The 20,065-nt window shown below is 58.5% G+C and overlaps 1 long non-coding RNA gene across 1 annotated transcript; it reads right to left on the bottom strand.

The window, feature by feature from the left end:
- Window positions 1-5,565: 5,565 nt before the first annotated feature.
- On the bottom strand, window positions 5,566-19,730 carry LOC140407200 (uncharacterized). The gene is made up of 2 exons (XR_011939522.1): window positions 19,528-19,730; window positions 5,566-5,957 (listed from the first exon to the last, which is right to left on the bottom strand). It is a non-coding gene; the product is annotated as an uncharacterized lncRNA (long non-coding RNA).
- Window positions 19,731-20,065: the final 335 nt, after the last annotated feature.

Here is a 20,065-nt window from a genome sequence, read left to right as displayed (position 1 = left end):
GTTTTTAGAGGAGGTAACAATGAAGTTAGATAAAGGAGAACCAGTGGATGTGATTTATTTAGATTTCCAGAAGGCCTTTGACGAGATGCGGCATAGGAGACTGTTAAATAAGTTAAGAACCCATGGTGTTCAGGGTAAGATCCTGGCATGGATAGAGGATTAGCTGACTGGCAGAAGGCAGAGAGTGGGGATGAAGGGGTCTTTTTCAGGATGGCAGCCGGTGACTAGTGGTGTGCCTCGGGGGTCTGTGCTGGGACCACAACTTTTCACAATATACATTCATGGTCAGGAAGAAGGTACTGAAGGCAGTGTTGCTAAGTTTGCAGATGGTACAAAGATCTGTAGAGGGACAGGTAGTATTGAGGAAGCAGGGGGGCTGCAGAAGGACTTGGACAGGCTAGGAGAGTGGGCAATGAAGTGGCAGATGGAATATAATGTGGAAAAGCGAGAGGTTATGCACTTTGGAAGGAAGAATTTAGGCATAGACTATTTTCTAAATAGGGAAATGCTTCGGAAATCAGAAGCACAAAGGGACTTGGGAGTCCTTGTTCACGATTCTCTTAAGGTTAACGTGCAGGTTCAGTCGGCAGTTAGGAAGGCAAATGCAATGTTAGCATTCATGTTGAGAGGGCTAGAATACAAGACCAGGGATGTACGTCTGAGGCTGTATAAGGCTCTGGTCAGACCCCCATTTGGAGTATTGTGAGCAGTTTTGGGCCCTGTATCTAAGGAAGGATGTGCCGGCCTTGGAAAGGGTCCAGAGGAGGTTCACAAGAATGATCTCTGGAATGAAGAACTTGTCGTCTGAGGACTCTGGGTCTGTACTTGTTGGAGTTTAGAAGGATGAGGGAGGATCTGATTGAAACTTACAGGATACTGCGAGGCCTGGATAGAGTGGACGTGGAGAGGATGTTTCCACTTGTAGGAAAAACTAGAACCCGAGGACACCACCTCAGACTAAAGGGACGATCCTTTCTTCATCCAGAGGGTGGTGAATCTGTGGAACTCTTTGCCGCAGAAGGCTGTGGAGGCCAAATCACTGAGTGTCTTTAAGACAGAGATAGATAGATAGGTTCTTGATTAATAAGGGGATCAGGGGTTATGGGGAGAAGGCAGGAGAATGGGGATGAGAAAATATCAGCCATGATTGAATGGCGGAGCAGACTCGATGGGCCGAGTGGCCTAATTCTGCTCCTATGTCTTGCGTCTTATGAACAAAGGACAGACACAGGTTCATGATTCAACACACGTTTATTCACAAACACAATGAAAGTTATTCTCCCCCAAATATAATACAAAGATTCTACTACCTATGTCGAGGAACTGGATCCAGCTGCGGGTCCAATCTCTGAACCTGTCTCGTGTCGGGACCCTCGTATGCGAAGGTGGGTATCGTACGCCGCCTCATGTCCACCACTGGCAGTTCTCCGCTGCCTCTGCATGGAGTCTTCGCCAGGGAGGGTCTCTTCTCTTATCCCCCTCTTTGCGCCCTCCTGGAGTTGTCTCTTGCCCTCACTCGATGAGGTCACTGGGTGGGAATCGCAACACCCAATGGAGTTGCCGATTGCAACTCTGCAGGACCCCAGGAACACCTTCCCCCACCCACCCCGTAGTCCTCCGGTGCACTGCCTGCACGCAACCTGATCCCTTCCACCCTTATCCTTTCCTTGACGGCGGAAAGCCAGTTGCCTTGCTATACTCCATGTGGGCAATCCACAACAATCGATCCATTTGAATGGGCCCGATGTCCTGGTTACAGGACAGGCCCAAACATGCCCCAGCTCTCTGTCTCTGTCCAGTGTGTTTGGCTGTTTGACCTCCCCTCAGGCCTGTCCGTGGTTCTGACTGTAAGTGTCCAATTCTGTGTCGGGCCTAAGATTTAGGCCATTGGTCGCTTTATCCCCTCCCCAGCTCTTTCAAGAAGTTTTTTCCCCAGGCGTGTTCTCTCCACCACATGGCCCGGTTGTGAGTATTGTACAAAGAAAAGTACAGCACAGGAACAGGCCCTTCGGCCCTCCAAGCCCGTGCCGAACATGCTGCCCGACTAAACTACAATCTGGGTCCGTATCCCTCTATTCCCAGCCTATTCATGTATTTGTCAAGATGCCCCTTAAATGTCACTATCGTCCCTGCTTCCACCACCACCTCCAGCAGCGAGTTCCAGACACCCACTACCCTCTGTGTAAAAAAACTTGCCTCGTACATCTACTCTAAACCTTGCCCCTCTCACCTTAAACCTATACCCCCTAGTAATTGACCCCTCTACCCTGGGGACAAGCCTCTGACAATCCACTCTGTCTATGCCCCTCATAATTTTGTAGACCTCTATCGGGTCGCCCCTCAACCTCCGTCGTTCAAGTGAGAACAAACCGAGTTTATTCAACCGCTCCTCACAGATAATGCCCTCCATACCAGGCAACATCCTGGTAAATCTCTTCTGCGCCCTCTCTAAAGCCTCCACATCCTTCTGGTAGTGTGGCAACCAGAATTGAACAGTATACTCCAAGTGTGGCCTAACTAAGGTTCTATACAGCTGCAACATGACTTGCCAATTCTTATACTCAATGCCCCGGCCAATGAAGGCAAGCATGCCGTATGCCTTCTTGACTACCTTCTCCACCTGTGTTGCCCCTTTCAGGGACCTGTGGACTTGTACACCTAGATCTCTCTGACTTTCAATACTCTTGAGGGTTCTACCATTCACTGTATATTCCCTACCTGCATTAGACCTTCCAAAGTGCATTACCTCACATTTGTCCGGATTAAACTCCATCTGCCATCTCTCCGCCCAAGTCTCCAAACAATCTAAATTCCGCTGTATCCTCTGACAGTCCTCATCGCCATCCACAATTCCACCAACCTTTGTGTCGTCTGCAAACTTACTAATCAGACCAGTGACATTTTCCTCCAAATCATTTATATATACGACAAACAGCAAAGGTCCCAGCACTGATCCCTGCGGAACACCACTGGTCACAGCCCTCCAATTAGAAAAGCATCCTTCCATTGCTACTCTCTGCCTTCTATGGCCGAGCCAGTTCTGTATCCACCTTGCCAGCTCACCCCTGATCCCGTGTGACTTCACCTTTTGTACTAGTCTACCATGAAGGACCTTTGTCAAAGGCCTTACTGAAGTCCATATAGACAACATCCACTGCCCTACCTGCATCAATCATCTTTGTGACCTCTTCGAAAACCCCTATCAAGTTAGTGAGACACGACCTCCCCTTCACAAAACTATGCTGCCTCTCACTAATACGTCCATTTGCTTCCATATGGGAGTAGATCCTGTCTCGAAGAATTCTCTCCAGTAATTTCCCTACCACTGACATAAGGCTCACCGGCCTGCAGTTCCCTGGATTATCCTTGCTACCCTTATTAAACAGAGGAACAACATTGGCTATTCTCCAGTCCTCCGGGACATCACCTGAAGACAGTGAGGATCCGAAGATCTCTAGCCTCCTTCAGTATTCTCGGGTAGATCCCATCAGGCCCTGGGGACTTATCTACCGTAATATTTTTCAAGACGCACATCACCTCGTCTTTTTGGATCTCAATGTGACCCAGGCTATCTGCACACCATTCTCCAGTCTCGACATCCACCAATTCCTTCTTTTTGGTGAATACTGGTGCAAAGTATTCATTTAGTACCTCGCCCATTTCCTCCGGCTCCACAAATAGATTCCCTTGCCTGTCCTTCAGTGGGCCAACCCTTTCCCTGGCTACCCTCTTGCTTTTTATGTACGTATAAATTTAGATGACCCAATTCATTTTTTCCAATTTAGCGTGGCCAATCCACCTACCCTGCACATCTTTGGGTTGTGGGGGCGAAACCCACGCAAACACGGGGAGGATGTGCAAACTTCACTCAGTGACCAAGGCCGGGATTGAACCTGGGACCTCGGCGTCGTGAGGCAACTGGGCTAACCCACTGCGCCACCCTCCCCGTGATCAAGCTTCTAACAACTGCTCCCTTCCCGTTTTGTCGGCAATGCTGGCCGGAATCCTCCGGTCGTTGGGATTCCCCGGTGACGCGCACCCCCGCCTGGTTGGCAGCCCATCTCTCTGCCGTCGTTCTGTAGCCGTGGACGCCGGCACAAGGCGGAGGGACGGCGCCGCGTCTTCCAACTTGGGCTCAAACACAGTTCCAAAACTTCAGGTCGTGACCTTTGTCCTCCATTTTGAATGACCTTCTGCCCCCAATGTCCTCTTCCCTGCGTCAACTTTGTCAGCCTGGATTCTTCTTCATGCACCCTGCTACTCTCCTTTCACACAGCTCTGACCTTTATTCTGCTGTTAACACCTACTCTGGACGATTGTTTCATTCAGATTATCAGTGCCATTGTCTTTGCCTCATGGTCCATGTCACCTTTGTCATTTTAACTCTTGGCCCTGTGCCAGCCCGTCACATTGTTCCTCCCCCTCTTCTCCTCCTCCCCCCCTCAAATCAACGCAAAACACGCATCACATTTCAACGTCCCTTCAGTGCCGAACAGACCCACTGGACTTGAGACAAGAACTCTGGGAAAGAGCTAATAGACATAACTTCTCTGGGGGAGTTGAGGGGAAAGAGGTTGAGGTGCCAAATGCAGGCATTTGTATTGAAGTAATGGTAATGTGCACTTGTACGTAAATAAGTATGAGTAGGAAATTTGCATTAGCAGATACAGATGGACTTGACTTCTCAGTGGTTCAATTTCAAACAGGAATAAAAAACATTTGCAGCTTGCAACAGTTTCATAAACCTGAGCTCCCCCAGCACTGACCCTCTGACAGTGCGGCGCTCCCTCAGCACTGACCCTCCGACAGTGAGGCGCTCCCTCAACACTGACCCTCTGACAGTGCGGCACAACCTCAGCACTGACCCTCCGACAGTGCGGCGCTCCCTCAGCACTGACCCTCCGACAGTGCGGCGCTCCCTCAGCACTGACCCTCCGACAGTGCGGCGCTCCCTCAGCACTGACCCTCCCACAGTGCGGCGCTCCCTCAGCACTGACCCTCCGACAGTGCGGCGCTCCCTCAGCACTGACCCTCCGACAGTGTGGCGCTCCCTCAGCACTGACCCTCCGACAATGGGTCTCTCCCTTAGCACTGACCCGACAGTGCGGCGCTCCCTCAGCACTGACCCTCCGACAGTGCGGCGCTCCCTCAGCACTGACCCTCCGACAGTGCGGCGCTCCCTCAGCACTGACCCTCCGACAGTGCGGCGCTCCCTCAGCACTGACCCTCTGACAGTGCGGCGCTCCCTCAGCACTGACCCTCCGACAGTGCGGCGCTCCCTCAGCACTGATCCTCCGACAGTGCGGCGCTCCCTCAGCACTGACCCTCCGACAGTGCGATGCTCCCACAGCACTGACCCTCAGACAGTGCGGCGCTCCCTCAGCACTGACACTCCGACAGTGCGGCGCTCCCTCAGCACTGACCCTCAGACAGTGCGGCATGTCCCTGGTGGTACATGGGGGCCCCATATTACGGGCGTGGCTTGGGGGGAGTGAGAGTCAACAAGGAAACCAGCCCCCATTAAAAATAATCACAGGTGTACACAAAGCACACGCGAGATCCAGGTTGTGGCTTTGTGAACGGTTAGGCAACATAAATTATATTTATTGCAAGTTATAATTTCATCATGAAAAACAGTCCCTGGCAGCTGCACCTCCTGACCAGGTTCAGAGGCCGATCGGAGTTGCGGCTGAACCCGCGCATCCCGGTTCCAGGAAATTCCGACTTCATGCTCTCCTCCCAGCGTCATGGGATGTGGGATCGAGTTGCCGTTACCTGGGGCATAGATTGCGGAAAATTCCGGGCCCCTCCCAGAGTCGATGCAAACGTTTAGCGAGGAATGAAGGCGCAGAGAGGAAGCAAGGCTGCAGCGCCCGCCGCCTGGGTCGAGTGCGGTCAGTTGAGGGAGAGGTCCATGGCAGCGGTGAGAGTGTCGGAGAGCTTTGTGGCGAGTTTGTCTGAAAGGCAAGGACCAAACAAGTATTAACAAACGTTTGTCCCAGAAAGCGAGTCAGAGAGGCGGGTGTGCGCACGGACAGAGAGAGAGACGGGTGTGCGCACGGACAGAGAGAGAGACGGGTGTGCACACGTACAGACAGAGAGGCGGGTGTGCGCACGTACGGACAGAGAGGCGGGTGTGCGCACGGACAGACAGAGAGGCGGGTGTGCACACGTACAGACAGAGAGGCGGCTGTGCACACGTACAGACAGAGAGGTGGGTGTGCACACGTACAGACAGAGAGGCGGGTGTGCGCACGTACAGACAGAGAGGCGGGTGTGCACACGGACAGACAGAGAGGCGGGTGTGCCCACGTACAGACAGAGAGGCGGGTGTGCACACGTACAGACAGAGAGGCGGGTGTGCGCACGGACAGACAGAGAGGCGGCTGTGCACACGTACAGGCAGAGAGGCAGGTGTGCACACGTACAGACAGAGAGGTGGGTGTGCACACGTACGGACAGAGAGACGGGTGTGCGCACGGACAGACAGAGAGGCGGCTGTGCACACGTACAGACAGAGAGGCGGGTGTGCACACGTACAGACAGAGAGGCGGGTGTGCACACGTACGGACAGAGAGGTGGGTGTGCACACGGACAGACAGAGAGGTGGGTGTGCACACGTACGGACAGAGAGGTGGGTGTGCACACGGACAGACAGAGAGGCGGGTGTGCACACGGACAGACAGAGAGGCGGCTGTGCACACGTACAGACAGAGAGGTGAGTGTGCACACGTACGGACAGAGAGACGGGTGTGCGCACGGACAGACAGAGAGGCGGGTGTGCACACGTACAGACAGAGAGGCGGGTGTGCGCACGGACAGACAGAGAGGCGGCTGTGCACACGTACAGGCAGAGAGGCGGGTGTGCACACGTACAGACAGAGAGGCGGGTGTGCGCACGGACAGACAGAGAGGCGGCTGTGCACACGTACAGGCAGAGAGGCAGGTGTGCACACGTACAGACAGAGAGGTGGGTGTGCCCACGTACAGACAGGGAGGCGGGTGTGCACACGTACAGACAGAGAGGCGGGTGTGCACACGTACGGACAGAGAGACGGGTGTGCGCACGGACAGACAGAGAGGCGGGTGTGCACACGTACGGACAGAGAGGTGGGTGTGCACACGTACAGACAGAGAGGTGGGTGTGCGCACGTACAGACAGAGAGGTGGGTGTGCACACGTACAGACAGAGAGGCGGGTGTGCACACGTACAGACAGAGAGGCGGGTGTGCACACGTACGGACAGAGAGGTGGGTGTGCACACGGACAGACAGAGAGGTGGGTGTGCACACGTACGGACAGAGAGGTGGGTGTGCACACGTACGGACAGAGAGGCGGGTGTGCCCACGTACAGACAGAGAGGTGGGTGTGCACACGGACAGACAGAGAGGCGGGTGTGCACACGGACAGACAGAGAGGCGGCTGTGCACACGTACAGACAGAGAGGTGAGTGTGCACACGTACGGACAGAGAGACGGGTGTGCGCACGGACAGACAGAGAGGCGGGTGTGCACACGTACAGACAGAGAGGCGGGTGTGCGCACGGACAGACAGAGAGGCGGCTGTGCACACGTACAGGCAGAGAGGCGGGTGTGCACACGTACGGACAGAGAGACGGGTGTGCACACGTACAGACAGAGAGGTGGGTGTGCACACGTACAGGCAGAGAGGCGGGTGTGCCCACGTACAGACAGAGAGGCGGGTGTGCCCACGTACAGACAGAGAGGCGGGTGTGCACACGTACAGACAGAGAGGCGGGTGTGCCCACGTACAGACAGAGAGGCGGGTGTGCCCACGTACAGACAGAGAGGCGGGTGTGCACACGTACAGACAGAGAGGCGGGTGTGCACACGTACAGACAGAGAGGCGGGTGTGCACACGTACAGGCAGAGAGGCGGGTGTGCACACGTACGGACAGAGAGGCGGGTGTGCGCACGTACAGACAGAGAGGTGGGTGTGCACACGTACAGACAGAGAGGCGGGTGTGCACACGTACAGACAGAGAGGCGGGTGTGCACACGTACAGACAGAGAGGCGGGTGTGCACACGTACAGACAGAGAGGCGGGTGTGCACACGTACAGACAGAGAGGCGGGTGTGCACACGTACGGACAGAGAGGCGGGAGTGCGCACGTACAGACAGAGAGGCGGGTGTGCTCACGTACAGACAGAGAGGCGGGAGTGCGCACGTACAGACAGAGAGGCGGGTGTGCACACGTACAGACAGAGAGGCGGGTGTGCTCACGTACAGACAGAGAGGCGGGAGTGCGCACGTACAGACAGAGAGGCGGGTGTGCCCACGTACGGACAGAGAGGCGGGTGTGCGCACGGACAGACAGAGAGGCGGGTGTGCACACGTACAGACAGAGAGGCGGGTGTGCACACGTACAGACAGAGAGGCGGGTGTGCACACGTACAGACAGAGAGGCGGGTGTGCACACGTACAGACAGAGAGGTGGGTGTGCACACGTACGGACAGAGAGGCGGGTGTGCACATGTACAGACAGAGAGGTGGGTGTGCACACGTACGTACAGAGAGGCGGGTGTGCACACGTACAGACAGAGAGGCGGGTGTGCACATGTACAGACAGAGAGGTGGGTGTGCACACGTACGTACAGAGAGGCGGGTGTGCGCACGTACAGACAGAGAGGTGGGTGTGCGCACGTACAGACAGAGAGGCGGGTGTGCACACGTACGGACAGAGAGGCGGGTGTGCACACGTACAGACAGAGAGGCGGGTGTGCCCACGTACAGACAGAGAGGCGGGTGTGCACACGTACAGACAGAGAGGCGGGTGTGCACACGTACAGACAGAGAGGCGGGTGTGCACACATACAGACAGAGAGGCGGGTGTGCACACGTACGTACAGAGAGGTGGGTGTGCACACGTACAGACAGAGAGGCGGGTGTGCACACGTACGTACAGAGAGGTGGGTGTGCACACGTACAGACAGAGAGGCGGGTGTGCACACGTACGTACAGAGAGGCGGGTGTGCACACGTACAGACAGAGAGGTGGGTGTGCACACGTACGTACAGAGAGGTGGGTGTGCACACGTACAGACAGAGAGGCGGGTGTGCACACGTACGTACAGAGAGGTGGGTGTGCACACGTACAGACAGAGAGGCGGGTGTGCACACGTACAGACAGAGAGGTGGGTGTGCACACGTACGTACAGAGAGGCGGGTGTGCGCACGTACAGACAGAGAGGTGGGTGTGCACACGTACAGACAGAGAGGCGGGTGTGCACACGTACAGACAGAGAGGCGGGTGTGCACACGTACAGACAGAGAGGTGGGTGTGCACACGTACAGACAGAGAGGCGGGTGTGCACACGTACAGACAGAGAGGTGGGTGTGCACACGTACAGACAGAGAGGTGGGTGTGCACACGTACAGACAGAGAGGCGGGTGTGCACACGTACAGACAGAGAGGTGGGTGTGCACACGTACAGACAGAGAGGCGGGTGTGCTCACGTACAGACAGAGAGGTGGGTGTGCACACGTACAGACAGAGAGGCGGGTGTGCACACGTACAGACAGAGAGGCGGGTGTGCGCACGTACGGACAGAGAGGCGGGTGTGCGCACGTACAGACAGAGAGGCGGGTGTGCACACGGACAGACAGAGAGGCGGGTGTGCGCACGGACAGAGAGAGAGGCGGGTGTGCGCACGTACGGACAGAGAGGCGGGTGTGCACACGTACGGACAGAGAGGCGGGTGTGCGCATGTACAGACAGAGAGGCGGGTGTGCACACGGACAGACAGAGAGGCGGGTGTGCGCACGGACAGAGAGAGAGGCGGGTGTGCGCACGTACGGACAGAGAGGCGGGTGTGCGCATGTACAGACAGAGAGGCGGGTGTGCACACGGACAGACAGAGAGGTGGGTGTGCACACGTACAGACAGAGAGGCGGGTGTGCACACGTACAGACAGAGAGGCGGGTGTGCGCACGTACGGACAGAGAGGCGGGTGTGCGCATGTACAGACAGAGAGGCGGGTGTGCACACGGACAGACAGAGAGACGGGTGTGCACACGTACAGACAGAGAGGCGGGTGTGCACACGTACGGACAGAGAGGCGGCTGTGCGCACGGACAGACAGAGAGGTGGGTGTGCGCACGTACAGACAGAGAGACGGGTGTGCACACGTACAGACAGAGAGGCGGGTGTGCCCACGTACAGACAGAGAGGCGGGTGTGCCCACGTACAGACAGAGAGGTGGGTGTGCCCACGTACAGACAGAGAGACGGGTGTGCACACGTACAGACAGAGAGGTGGGTGTGCACACGTACAGACAGAGAGGCGGGTGTGCCCACGTACAGACAGAGAGACGGGTGTGCACACGTACAGACAGAGAGGTGGGTGTGCACACGGACAGACAGAGAGACGGGTGTGCACACGTACAGACAGAGAGGCGGGTGTGCACACGTACAGACAGAGAGGCGGGTGTGCACACGTACAGACAGAGAGGTGGGTGTGCACACGTACAGACAGAGAGGTGGGTGTGCACACGTACAGACAGAGAGGCGGGTGTGCACACGTACAGACAGAGAGGTGGGTGTGCACACGTACAGACAGAGAGGTGGGTGTGCACACGTACAGACAGAGAGGTGGGAGTGCACACGGACAGACAGAGAGGCGGGTGTGCACACGTACAGACAGAGAGGCGGGTGTGCTCACGTACAGACAGAGAGGCGGGTGTGCACACGTACAGACAGAGAGGCGGGTGTGCTCACGTACAGACAGAGAGGCGGGTGTGCACACGTACAGACAGAGAGGCGGGTGTGCGCATGTACAGACAGAGAGGCGGGTGTGCACACGTACAGACAGAGAGGCGGGTGTGCTCACGTACAGACAGAGAGGCGGGTGTGCTCACGTACAGACAGAGAGGCGGGTGTGCACACGTACAGACAGAGAGGCGGGTGTGCTCACGTACAGACAGAGAGGCGGGTGTGCACACGTACAGACAGAGAGGCGGGTGTGCACACGTACAGACAGAGAGGCGGGTGTGCTCACGTACAGACAGAGAGGCGGGTGTGCACACGTACAGACAGAGAGGCGGGTGTGCACACGTACAGACAGAGAGGCGGGTGTGCTCACGTACAGACAGAGAGGCGGGTGTGCACACGTACAGACAGAGAGGCGGGTGTGCACACGTACAGACAGAGAGGCGGGTGTGCACACGTACAGACAGAGAGGTGGGTGTGCACACGTACAGACAGAGAGGCGGGTGTGCACACGTACAGACAGAGAGGCGGGTGTGCACACGTACAGACAGAGAGGCGGGTGTGCGCACGTACAGACAGAGAGGCGGGTGTGCGCACGTACGGACAGAGAGGTGGGTGTGCACACGTACGGACAGAGAGGTGGGTGTGCACACGTACAGACAGAGAGGCGGGTGTGCGCACGTACAGACAGAGAGGCGGGTGTGCACACGTACGGACAGAGAGGTGGGTGTGCACATGTACAGACAGAGAGGCGGGTGTGCGCACGTACAGACAGAGAGGCGGGTGTGCACACGTACAGACAGAGAGGCGGGTGTGCGCACGTACAGACAGAGAGGTGGGTGTGCACACGTACGGACAGAGAGGTGGGTGTGCACACGTACAGACAGAGAGGCGGGTGTGCGCACGTACAGACAGAGAGGCGGGTGTGCACACGTACGGACAGAGAGGTGGGTGTGCACACGTACAGACAGAGAGGCGGGTGTGCACACGTACAGACAGAGAGGTGGGAGTGCCCACGTACAGACAGAGAGGTGGGTGTGCACACGTACAGACAGAGAGGTGGGTGTGCACACGTACGGACAGAGAGGCGGGTGTGCACACGTACAGACAGAGAGGTGGGAGTGCCCACGTACAGACAGAGAGGCGGGTGTGCACACGTACAGACAGAGAGGCGGGTGTGCACACGTACGGACAGAGAGGCGGGTGTGCACACGTACGGACAGAGAGGCGGGTGTGCACACGTACGGACAGAGAGGCGGGTGTGCGCACGTACGGACAGAGAGGCGGCTGTGCGCACGTACAGACAGAGAGGCGGGTGTGCACACGTACAGACAGAGAGGTGGGTGTGCACACGTACAGACAGAGAGGCGGGTGTGCGCATGTACAGACAGAGAGGCGGGTGTGCACACGTACAGACAGAGAGGTGGGTGTGCACACGTACAGACAGAGAGGCGGGTGTGCTCACGTACAGACAGAGAGGCGGGTGTGCGCACGTACAGACAGAGAGGCGGGTGTGCACACGTACAGACAGAGAGGCGGGTGTGCACACGTACGGACAGAGAGGCGGGTGTGCACACGTACAGACAGAGAGGCGGGTGTGCACACGTACGGACAGAGAGGTGGGTGTGCACACGTACAGACAGAGAGGCGGGTGTGCACACGTACAGACAGAGAGGCGGGTGTGCACACGTACGGACAGAGAGGTGGGTGTGCACACGTACAGACAGAGAGGTGGGTGTGCACACGTACAGACAGAGAGGCGGGTGTGCCCACGTACAGACAGAGAGGCGGGTGTGCCCACGTACAGACAGAGAGGCGGGTGTGCACACGTACGGACAGAGAGGCGGGTGTGCACATGTACAGACAGAGAGGCGGGTGTGCCCACGTACGGACAGAGAGGCGGGTGTGCCCATGTACAGACAGAGAGGCAGGTGTGCTCACGTACAGACAGAGAGGCGGGTGTGCACACGTACAGACAGAGAGGCAGGTGTGCCCACGTACAGACAGAGAGGCGGGTGTGCACACGTACAGACAGAGAGGCGGGTGTGCCCACGTACGGACAGAGAGGCGGGTGTGCCCATGTACAGACAGAGAGGCAGGTGTGCTCACGTACAGACAGAGAGGCGGGTGTGCACACGTACGGACAGAGAGGCGGGTGTGCACACGTACAGACAGGGAGGCGGGTGTGCACACGTACGGACAGAGAGGCAGGTGTGCACACGTACAGACAGAGAGGCGGGTGTGCACACGTACGGACAGAGAGGCAGGTGTGCACACGTACAGACAGAGAGGCGGGTGTGCCCACGTACAGACAGGGAGGCGGGTGTGCCCACGTACAGACAGAGAGGTGGGTGTGCACACGTACAGACAGAGAGGCGGGTGTGCACACGTACGGACAGAGAGGCGGGTGTGCACACGTACAGACAGAGAGGCGGGTGTGCACACGTACGGACAGAGAGGCGGGTGTGCGCACGGACAGACAGAGAGGCGGGTGTGCCCACGTACGGACAGAGAGGCGGGTGTGCTCACGTACAGACAGAGAGGTGGGTATGCACATGTACAGACAGAGAGGCGGGTGTGCCCACGTACGGACAGAGAGGCGGGTGTGCCCATGTACAGACAGAGAGGCAGGTGTGCTCACGTACAGACAGAGAGGCGGGTGTGCACACGTACAGACAGAGAGGCAGGTGTGCCCACGTACAGACAGAGAGGCAGGTGTGCTCACGTACAGACAGAGAGGCGGGTGTGCACACGTACGGACAGAGAGGCAGGTGTGCACACGTACGGACAGAGAGGCGGGTGTGCACACGTACGGACAGAGAGGCAGGTGTGCACACGTACAGACAGAGAGGCGGGTGTGCACACGTACGGACAGAGAGGCAGGTGTGCACACGTACAGACAGAGAGGCGGGTGTGCCCACGTACAGACAGGGAGGCGGGTATGCCCACGTACAGACAGAGAGGTGGGTGTGCACACGTACAGACAGAGAGGCGGGTGTGCACACGTACGGACAGAGAGGCGGGTGTGCACACGTACGGACAGAGAGGCGGGTGTGCCCACGTACAGACAGAGAGGTGGGTGTGCACACGTACAGACAGAGAGGCGGGTGTGCACACGTACGGACAGAGAGGCGGGTGGGCACACGTACGGACAGAGAGGCGGGTGTGCACACGTACAGACAGAGAGGCGGGTGTGCACACGTACGGACAGAGAGGCGGGTGTGCACACGTACGGACAGAGAGGCGGGTGTGCACACGTACAGACAGAGAGGCGGGTGTGCGCACGGACAGACAGAGAGGCGGGTGTGCACACGTACGGACAGAGAGGCGGGTGTGCACACGGACAGACAGAGAGGCGGGTGTGCACACGGACAGACAGAGAGGCGGGTGTGCCCACGTACGGACAGAGAGGCGGGTGTGCACACGTACAGACAGAGAGGTGGGTGTGCACACGTACAGACAGAGAGGCGGGTGTGCACACGTACAGACAGAGAGGCGGGTGTGCACACGTACAGACAGAGAGGTGGGTGTGCACACGTACAGACAGAGAGGTGGGTGTGCTCACGTACAGACAGAGAGGTGGGTGTTCACACGGACAGACAGAGAGGTGGGTGTGCCCACGTACAGACAGAGAGGTGGGTGTGCACACGTACAGACAGAGAGGTGGGTGTGCCCACGTACAGACAGAGAGGTGGGTGTGCCCACGTACAGACAGAGAGGTGGGTGTGCACACGTACAGACAGAGAGGCGGGTGTGCACACGTACAGACAGAGAGGCGGGTGTGCACACGTACAGACAGAGAGGCGGGTGTGCACACGTACAGACAGAGAGGCGGGTGTGCACACGTACAGACAGAGAGGCGGGTGTGCACACGTACAGACAGAGAGGTGGGTGTGCCCACGTACAGACAGAGAGGTGGGTGTGCCCACGTACAGACAGAGAGGTGGGTGTGCCCACGTACAGACAGAGAGGCGGGTGTGCACACGTACAGACAGAGAGGCGGGTGTGCACACGTACAGACAGAGAGGCGGGTGTGCACACGTACAGACAGAGAGGCGGGTGTGCACACGTACAGACAGAGAGGTGGGTGTGCCCACGTACAGACAGAGAGGTGGGTGTGCCCACGTACAGACAGAGAGGCGGGTGTACACACGTACAGACAGAGAGGCGGGTGTGCACACGTACAGACAGAGAGGTGGGTGTGCACACGTACAGACAGAGAGGCGGGTGTGCACACGTACAGACAGAGAGGCGGGTGTGCCCACGTACGGACAGAGAGGCAGGTGTGCACACGTACAGACAGAGAGGCGGGTGTGCACACGTACAGACAGAGATGCGGGTGTGCACACGTACGGACAGAGAGGCGGGTGTGCACACGTACAGACAGAGAGGCAGAGAGGCGGGTGTGCACACGTACAGACAGAGAGGCGGGTGTGCACACGTACAGACAGAGAGGCGGGTGTGCACACGTACAGACAGAGAGGTGGGTGTGCGCACGTACAGACAGAGAGGCAGAGAGGCGGGTGTGCACACGTACAGACAGAGAGGCGGGTGTGCACACGTACAGACAGAGAGGCGGGAGTGCGCACGTACAGACAGAGAGGCGGGTGTGCACACGTACAGACAGAGAGGCGGGTGTGCACACGTACAGACAGAGAGGCGGGTGTGCACACGTACAGACAGAGAGGCGGGTGTGCACACGTACAGACAGAGAGGCGGGTGTGCACACGTACGGACAGAGAGGCGGGTGTGCACACGTACAGACAGAGAGGTGGGTGTGCGCACGGACAGACAGAGAGGCGGGTGTGCACACGTACGGACAGAGAGGTGGGTGTGCACACGTACAGACAGAGAGGCGGGTGTGCACACGTACAGACAGAGAGGCGGGTGTGCACACGTACGGACAGAGAGGTGGGTGTGCACACGTACAGACAGAGAGGTGGGTGTGCCCACGTACAGACAGAGAGGCGGGTGTGCACACGTACAGACAGAGAGGTGGGTGTGCACACGTACAGACAGAGAGGCGGGTGTGCACACGTACAGACAGAGAGGCGGGTGTGCCCACGTACGGACAGAGAGGCAGGTGTGCACACGTACAGACAGAGAGGCGGGTGTGCACACGTACAGACAGAGATGCGGGTGTGCACACGTACGGACAGAGAGGCGGGTGTGCACACGTACAGACAGAGAGGTGGGTGTGCACACGTACAGACAGAGAGGCGGGTGTGCACACGTACAGACAGAGAGGCGGGTGTGCACACGTACAGACAGAGAGGCGGGTGTGCACACGTACAGACAGAGAGGCGGGAGTGCGCACGTACAGACAGAGAGGCGGGTGTGCACACGTACAGACAGAGAGGCGGGTGTGCGCACGTACAGACAGAGAGGCGGGTGTGCTCACGGACAGACAGAGAGGCGGGTGTGCACACGTACAGACAGAGAGGCAGGTGTGCACACGTACAGACAGAGAGGCGGGTGTGCACACGTACAGACAGAGAGGCAGGTGTGCACACGTACAGACAGAGAGGCGGGTGTGCACACGTACAGACAGAGAGGCGGGTGTGCCCACGTACGGACAGAGAGGCAGGTGTGCCCACGTACAGACAGAGAGGCGGGTGTGCTCACGTACAGACAGAGAGGCGGGTGTGCACACGTACGGACAGAGAGGCAGGTGAGCACACGTACAGACAGAGAGGCGGCTGTGCACACGTACAGACAGAGAGGCGGGTGTGCACACGGACAGACAGAGAGGTGGGTGTGCACACGGACAGACAGAGAGGCGGGTGTGCACACGTACAGACAGAGAGGCGGGTGTGCACACGTACAGACAGAGAGGCGGGTGTGCACACGGACAGACAGAGAGGCGGCTGTGCACACGTACAGACAGAGAGGCGGGTGTGCACACGTACAGACAGAGAGGCGGGTGTGCACACGTACAGACAGAGAGGCGGGTGTGCACACGGACAGACAGAGAGGCGGCTGTGCACACGTACAGACAGAGAGGCGGGTGTGCACACGTACAGACAGAGAGGCGGGTGTGCGCACGGACAGACAGAGAGGTGGGTGTGCACACGTACAGACAGAGAGGTGGGTGTGCACACGTACAGACAGAGAGGTGGGTGTGCACACGTACAGACAGAGAGGCGGGTGTGCACACGTACGGACAGAGAGGCGGGTGTGCACACGTACGGACAGAGACGCGGGTGTGCACACGTACAGACAGAGAGGTGGGTGTGCACACGTACAGACAGAGAGGCGGGTGTGCACACGTACGGACAGAGACGCGGGTGTGCACACGTACAGACAGAGAGGTGGGTGTGCACACGTACAGACAGAGAGGCGGGTGTGCGCACGTACGGACAGAGAGGCGGGTGTGCGCACGGACGGACAGAGAGGTGGGTGTGCACACGTACAGACAGAGAGGCGGGTGTGCGCACGTACGGACAGAGAGGCGGGTGAGCACACGTACAGACAGAGAGACGGGTGTGCGCACGTACGGACAGAGAGGCGGGTGTGCCCATGTACAGACAGAGAGACGGGTGTGCGCACGTACGGACAGAGAGGCGGGTGTGCCCACGTACGGACAGAGAGGCGGGTGTGCCCACGTACGGACAGAGAGGCGGGTGTGCACACGTACGGACAGAGAGGCGGGTGTGCCCACGTACAGACAGAGAGGTGGGTGTGCACACGTACAGACAGAGAGGCGGGTGTGCACACGTACAGACAGAGAGGCGGGTGTGCACACGTACAGACAGAGAGACGGGTGTGCGCACGTACGGACAGAGAGGCGGGTGTGCCCACGTATGGACAGAGAGGCGGGTGTGCGCACGTACAGACAGAGAGGTGGGTGTGCACACGTACAGACAGAGAGGCGGGTGTGCACACGTACGGACAGAGAGGCGGGTGTGCCCACGTACGGACAGAGAGGTGGGTGTGCCCACGTACAGACAGAGAGGCGGGTGTGCACACGTACAGACAGAGAGGCGGGTGTGCCCACGTACAGACAGAGAGGCGGGTGTGCCCACGGACAGACAGAGAGGCGGGTGTGCACACGTACAGACAGAGAGGCAGGTGTGCACACGTACAGACAGAGAGGCGGGTGTGCACACGTACAGACAGAGAGGCGGGTGTGCACACGTACGGACAGAGAGGCGGGTGTGCACACGTACAGACAGAGAGGTGGGAGTGCCCACGTACAGACAGAGAGGCGGGTGTGCCCACGTACAGACAGAGAGGTGGGTGTGCACACGTACAGACAGAGAGGCAGGTGTGCACACGTACAGACAGAGAGGCGGGTGTGCCCACGTACAGACAGAGAGGCGGGTGTGCCCACGTACAGACAGAGAGGCGGGTGTGCACACGTACAGACAGAGAGGCAGGTGTGCACACGTACAGACAGAGAGGCGGGTGTGCACACGTACAGACAGAGAGGCGGGTGTGCACACGTACAGACAGAGAGGCGGGTGTGCACACGTACGGACAGAGAGGCGGCTGTGCGCACGGACAGACAGAGAGGTGGGTGTGCGCACGTACAGACAGAGAGGTGGGTGTGCACACGTACGGACAGAGAGGCGGCTGTGCGCACGGACAGACAGAGAGGTGGGAGTGCCCACGTACAGACAGAGAGGCGGGTGTGCACACGTACGGACAGAGAGGCGGCTGTGCGCACGGACAGACAGAGAGGTGGGTGTGCGCACGTACAGACAGAGAGGTGGGAGTGCACACGGACAGACAGAGAGGCGGGTGTGCACACGTACAGACAGAGAGGCGGGTGTGCACACGTACGGACAGAGAGGCGGCTGTGCGCACGGACAGACAGAGAGGCGGGTGTGCACACGTACAGACAGAGAGGTGGGTGTGCACACGTACAGACAGAGAGGCGGGTGTGCACACGTACAGACAGAGAGGCGGGTGTGCACACGTACAGACAGAGAGGTGGGTGTGCACACGTACAGACAGAGAGACGGGTGTGCACACGTACAGACAGAGAGGCGGGTGTGCACACGTACAGACAGAGAGGCGGGTGTGCACACGTACAGACAGAGAGACGGGTGTGCACACGTACAGACAGAGAGGCGGGTGTGCACACGTACAGACAGAGAGGTGGGTGTGCACACGTACAGACAGAGAGGTGGGTGTGCACACGTACAGACAGAGAGGCGGGTGTGCACACGTACAGACAGAGAGGCGGGTGTGCACACGTACAGACAGAGAGGCGGGTGTGCACACGGACAGACAGAGAGGTGGGTGTGCACACGTACAGGCAGAGAGGCGGATGTGCGCACGTACAGACAAGAGAGGCGGCTGTGCACACGTACAGACAGAGAGGCGGGTGTGCACACGTACAGACAGAGAGGTGGGTGTGCACACGTACAGACAGAGAGGCGGGTGTGCACACGTACAGACAGAGAGGCGGGTGTGCACACGTACAGACAGAGAGGCGGGTGTGCACACGTACGGACAGAGAGGTGGGTGTGCACACGTACAGACAGAGAGGCGGGTGTGCACACGTACAGACAGAGAGGCGGGTGTGCGCACGGACAGACAGAGAGGCGGGTGTGCCCACGTACAGACAGAGAGGCGGGTGTGCGCACGGACAGACAGAGAGGCGGGTGTGCGCACGGACAGACAGAGAGGCGGGTGTGCCCACGTACAGACAGAGAGGTACGCACAGGTCTGGACATGCACAGACTGGGGCGCACGGGCAGATAGAGAGGCGTGCATTCAAATAAGCATGCACAGAGATAGAGGCACGCGCTCAGAAAGGGGTACCAACACTTGGTAGAACCTGATTACGCACCTGCCCTCTTCTGCAGCCGCTTTTTCCTCTTGCTGGCTGCCCGTAGAGCCTGCCCCTGGCACAAGGGATCGATCTCCCTGATCACCTGCAGGTCAGGGAGCCGAGATACGGTCTCGGCTTTCCCCCCTGCCTGCTTCTGCTTGTCTCTCTCACCTCCGAATGTCACCGTCATCCTCTCCACCTGTTGAGAGACAGGAACAGTTCATTCGGCCCCTCTACTCTGTGCCGGTGCTCCTACCCCACACCAGCCTCCCCGTCGCCCATCTCCTATCCAGCTACCCGCCCTCCATCCTAAAACAAATCGACACGATTCACATCAACCACTCCCCGTGGGAGCGAGTCCTACATTCTCCCCACTCCCCGTGGGAGCGAGTCCCACATTCTCCCCACTCCCCGTGGGAGCGAGTCCTACATTCTCCCCACTCCCCGTGGGAGCGAGTCCCACATTCTCCCCACTCCCCGTGGGAGCGAGTCCCACATTCTCCCCACTCCCCGTGGGAGCGAGTCCCACATTCTCCCCACTCCCCGTGGGAGCGAG

The sequence above is a fragment of the Scyliorhinus torazame genome, unplaced genomic scaffold (genome assembly GCF_047496885.1).
Source record: "Scyliorhinus torazame isolate Kashiwa2021f unplaced genomic scaffold, sScyTor2.1 scaffold_1326, whole genome shotgun sequence".
Classification (NCBI taxonomy): Eukaryota; Metazoa; Chordata; class Chondrichthyes; order Carcharhiniformes; family Scyliorhinidae; genus Scyliorhinus; species Scyliorhinus torazame.
This window is presented reverse-complemented; position numbering and strand designations above follow the sequence as displayed.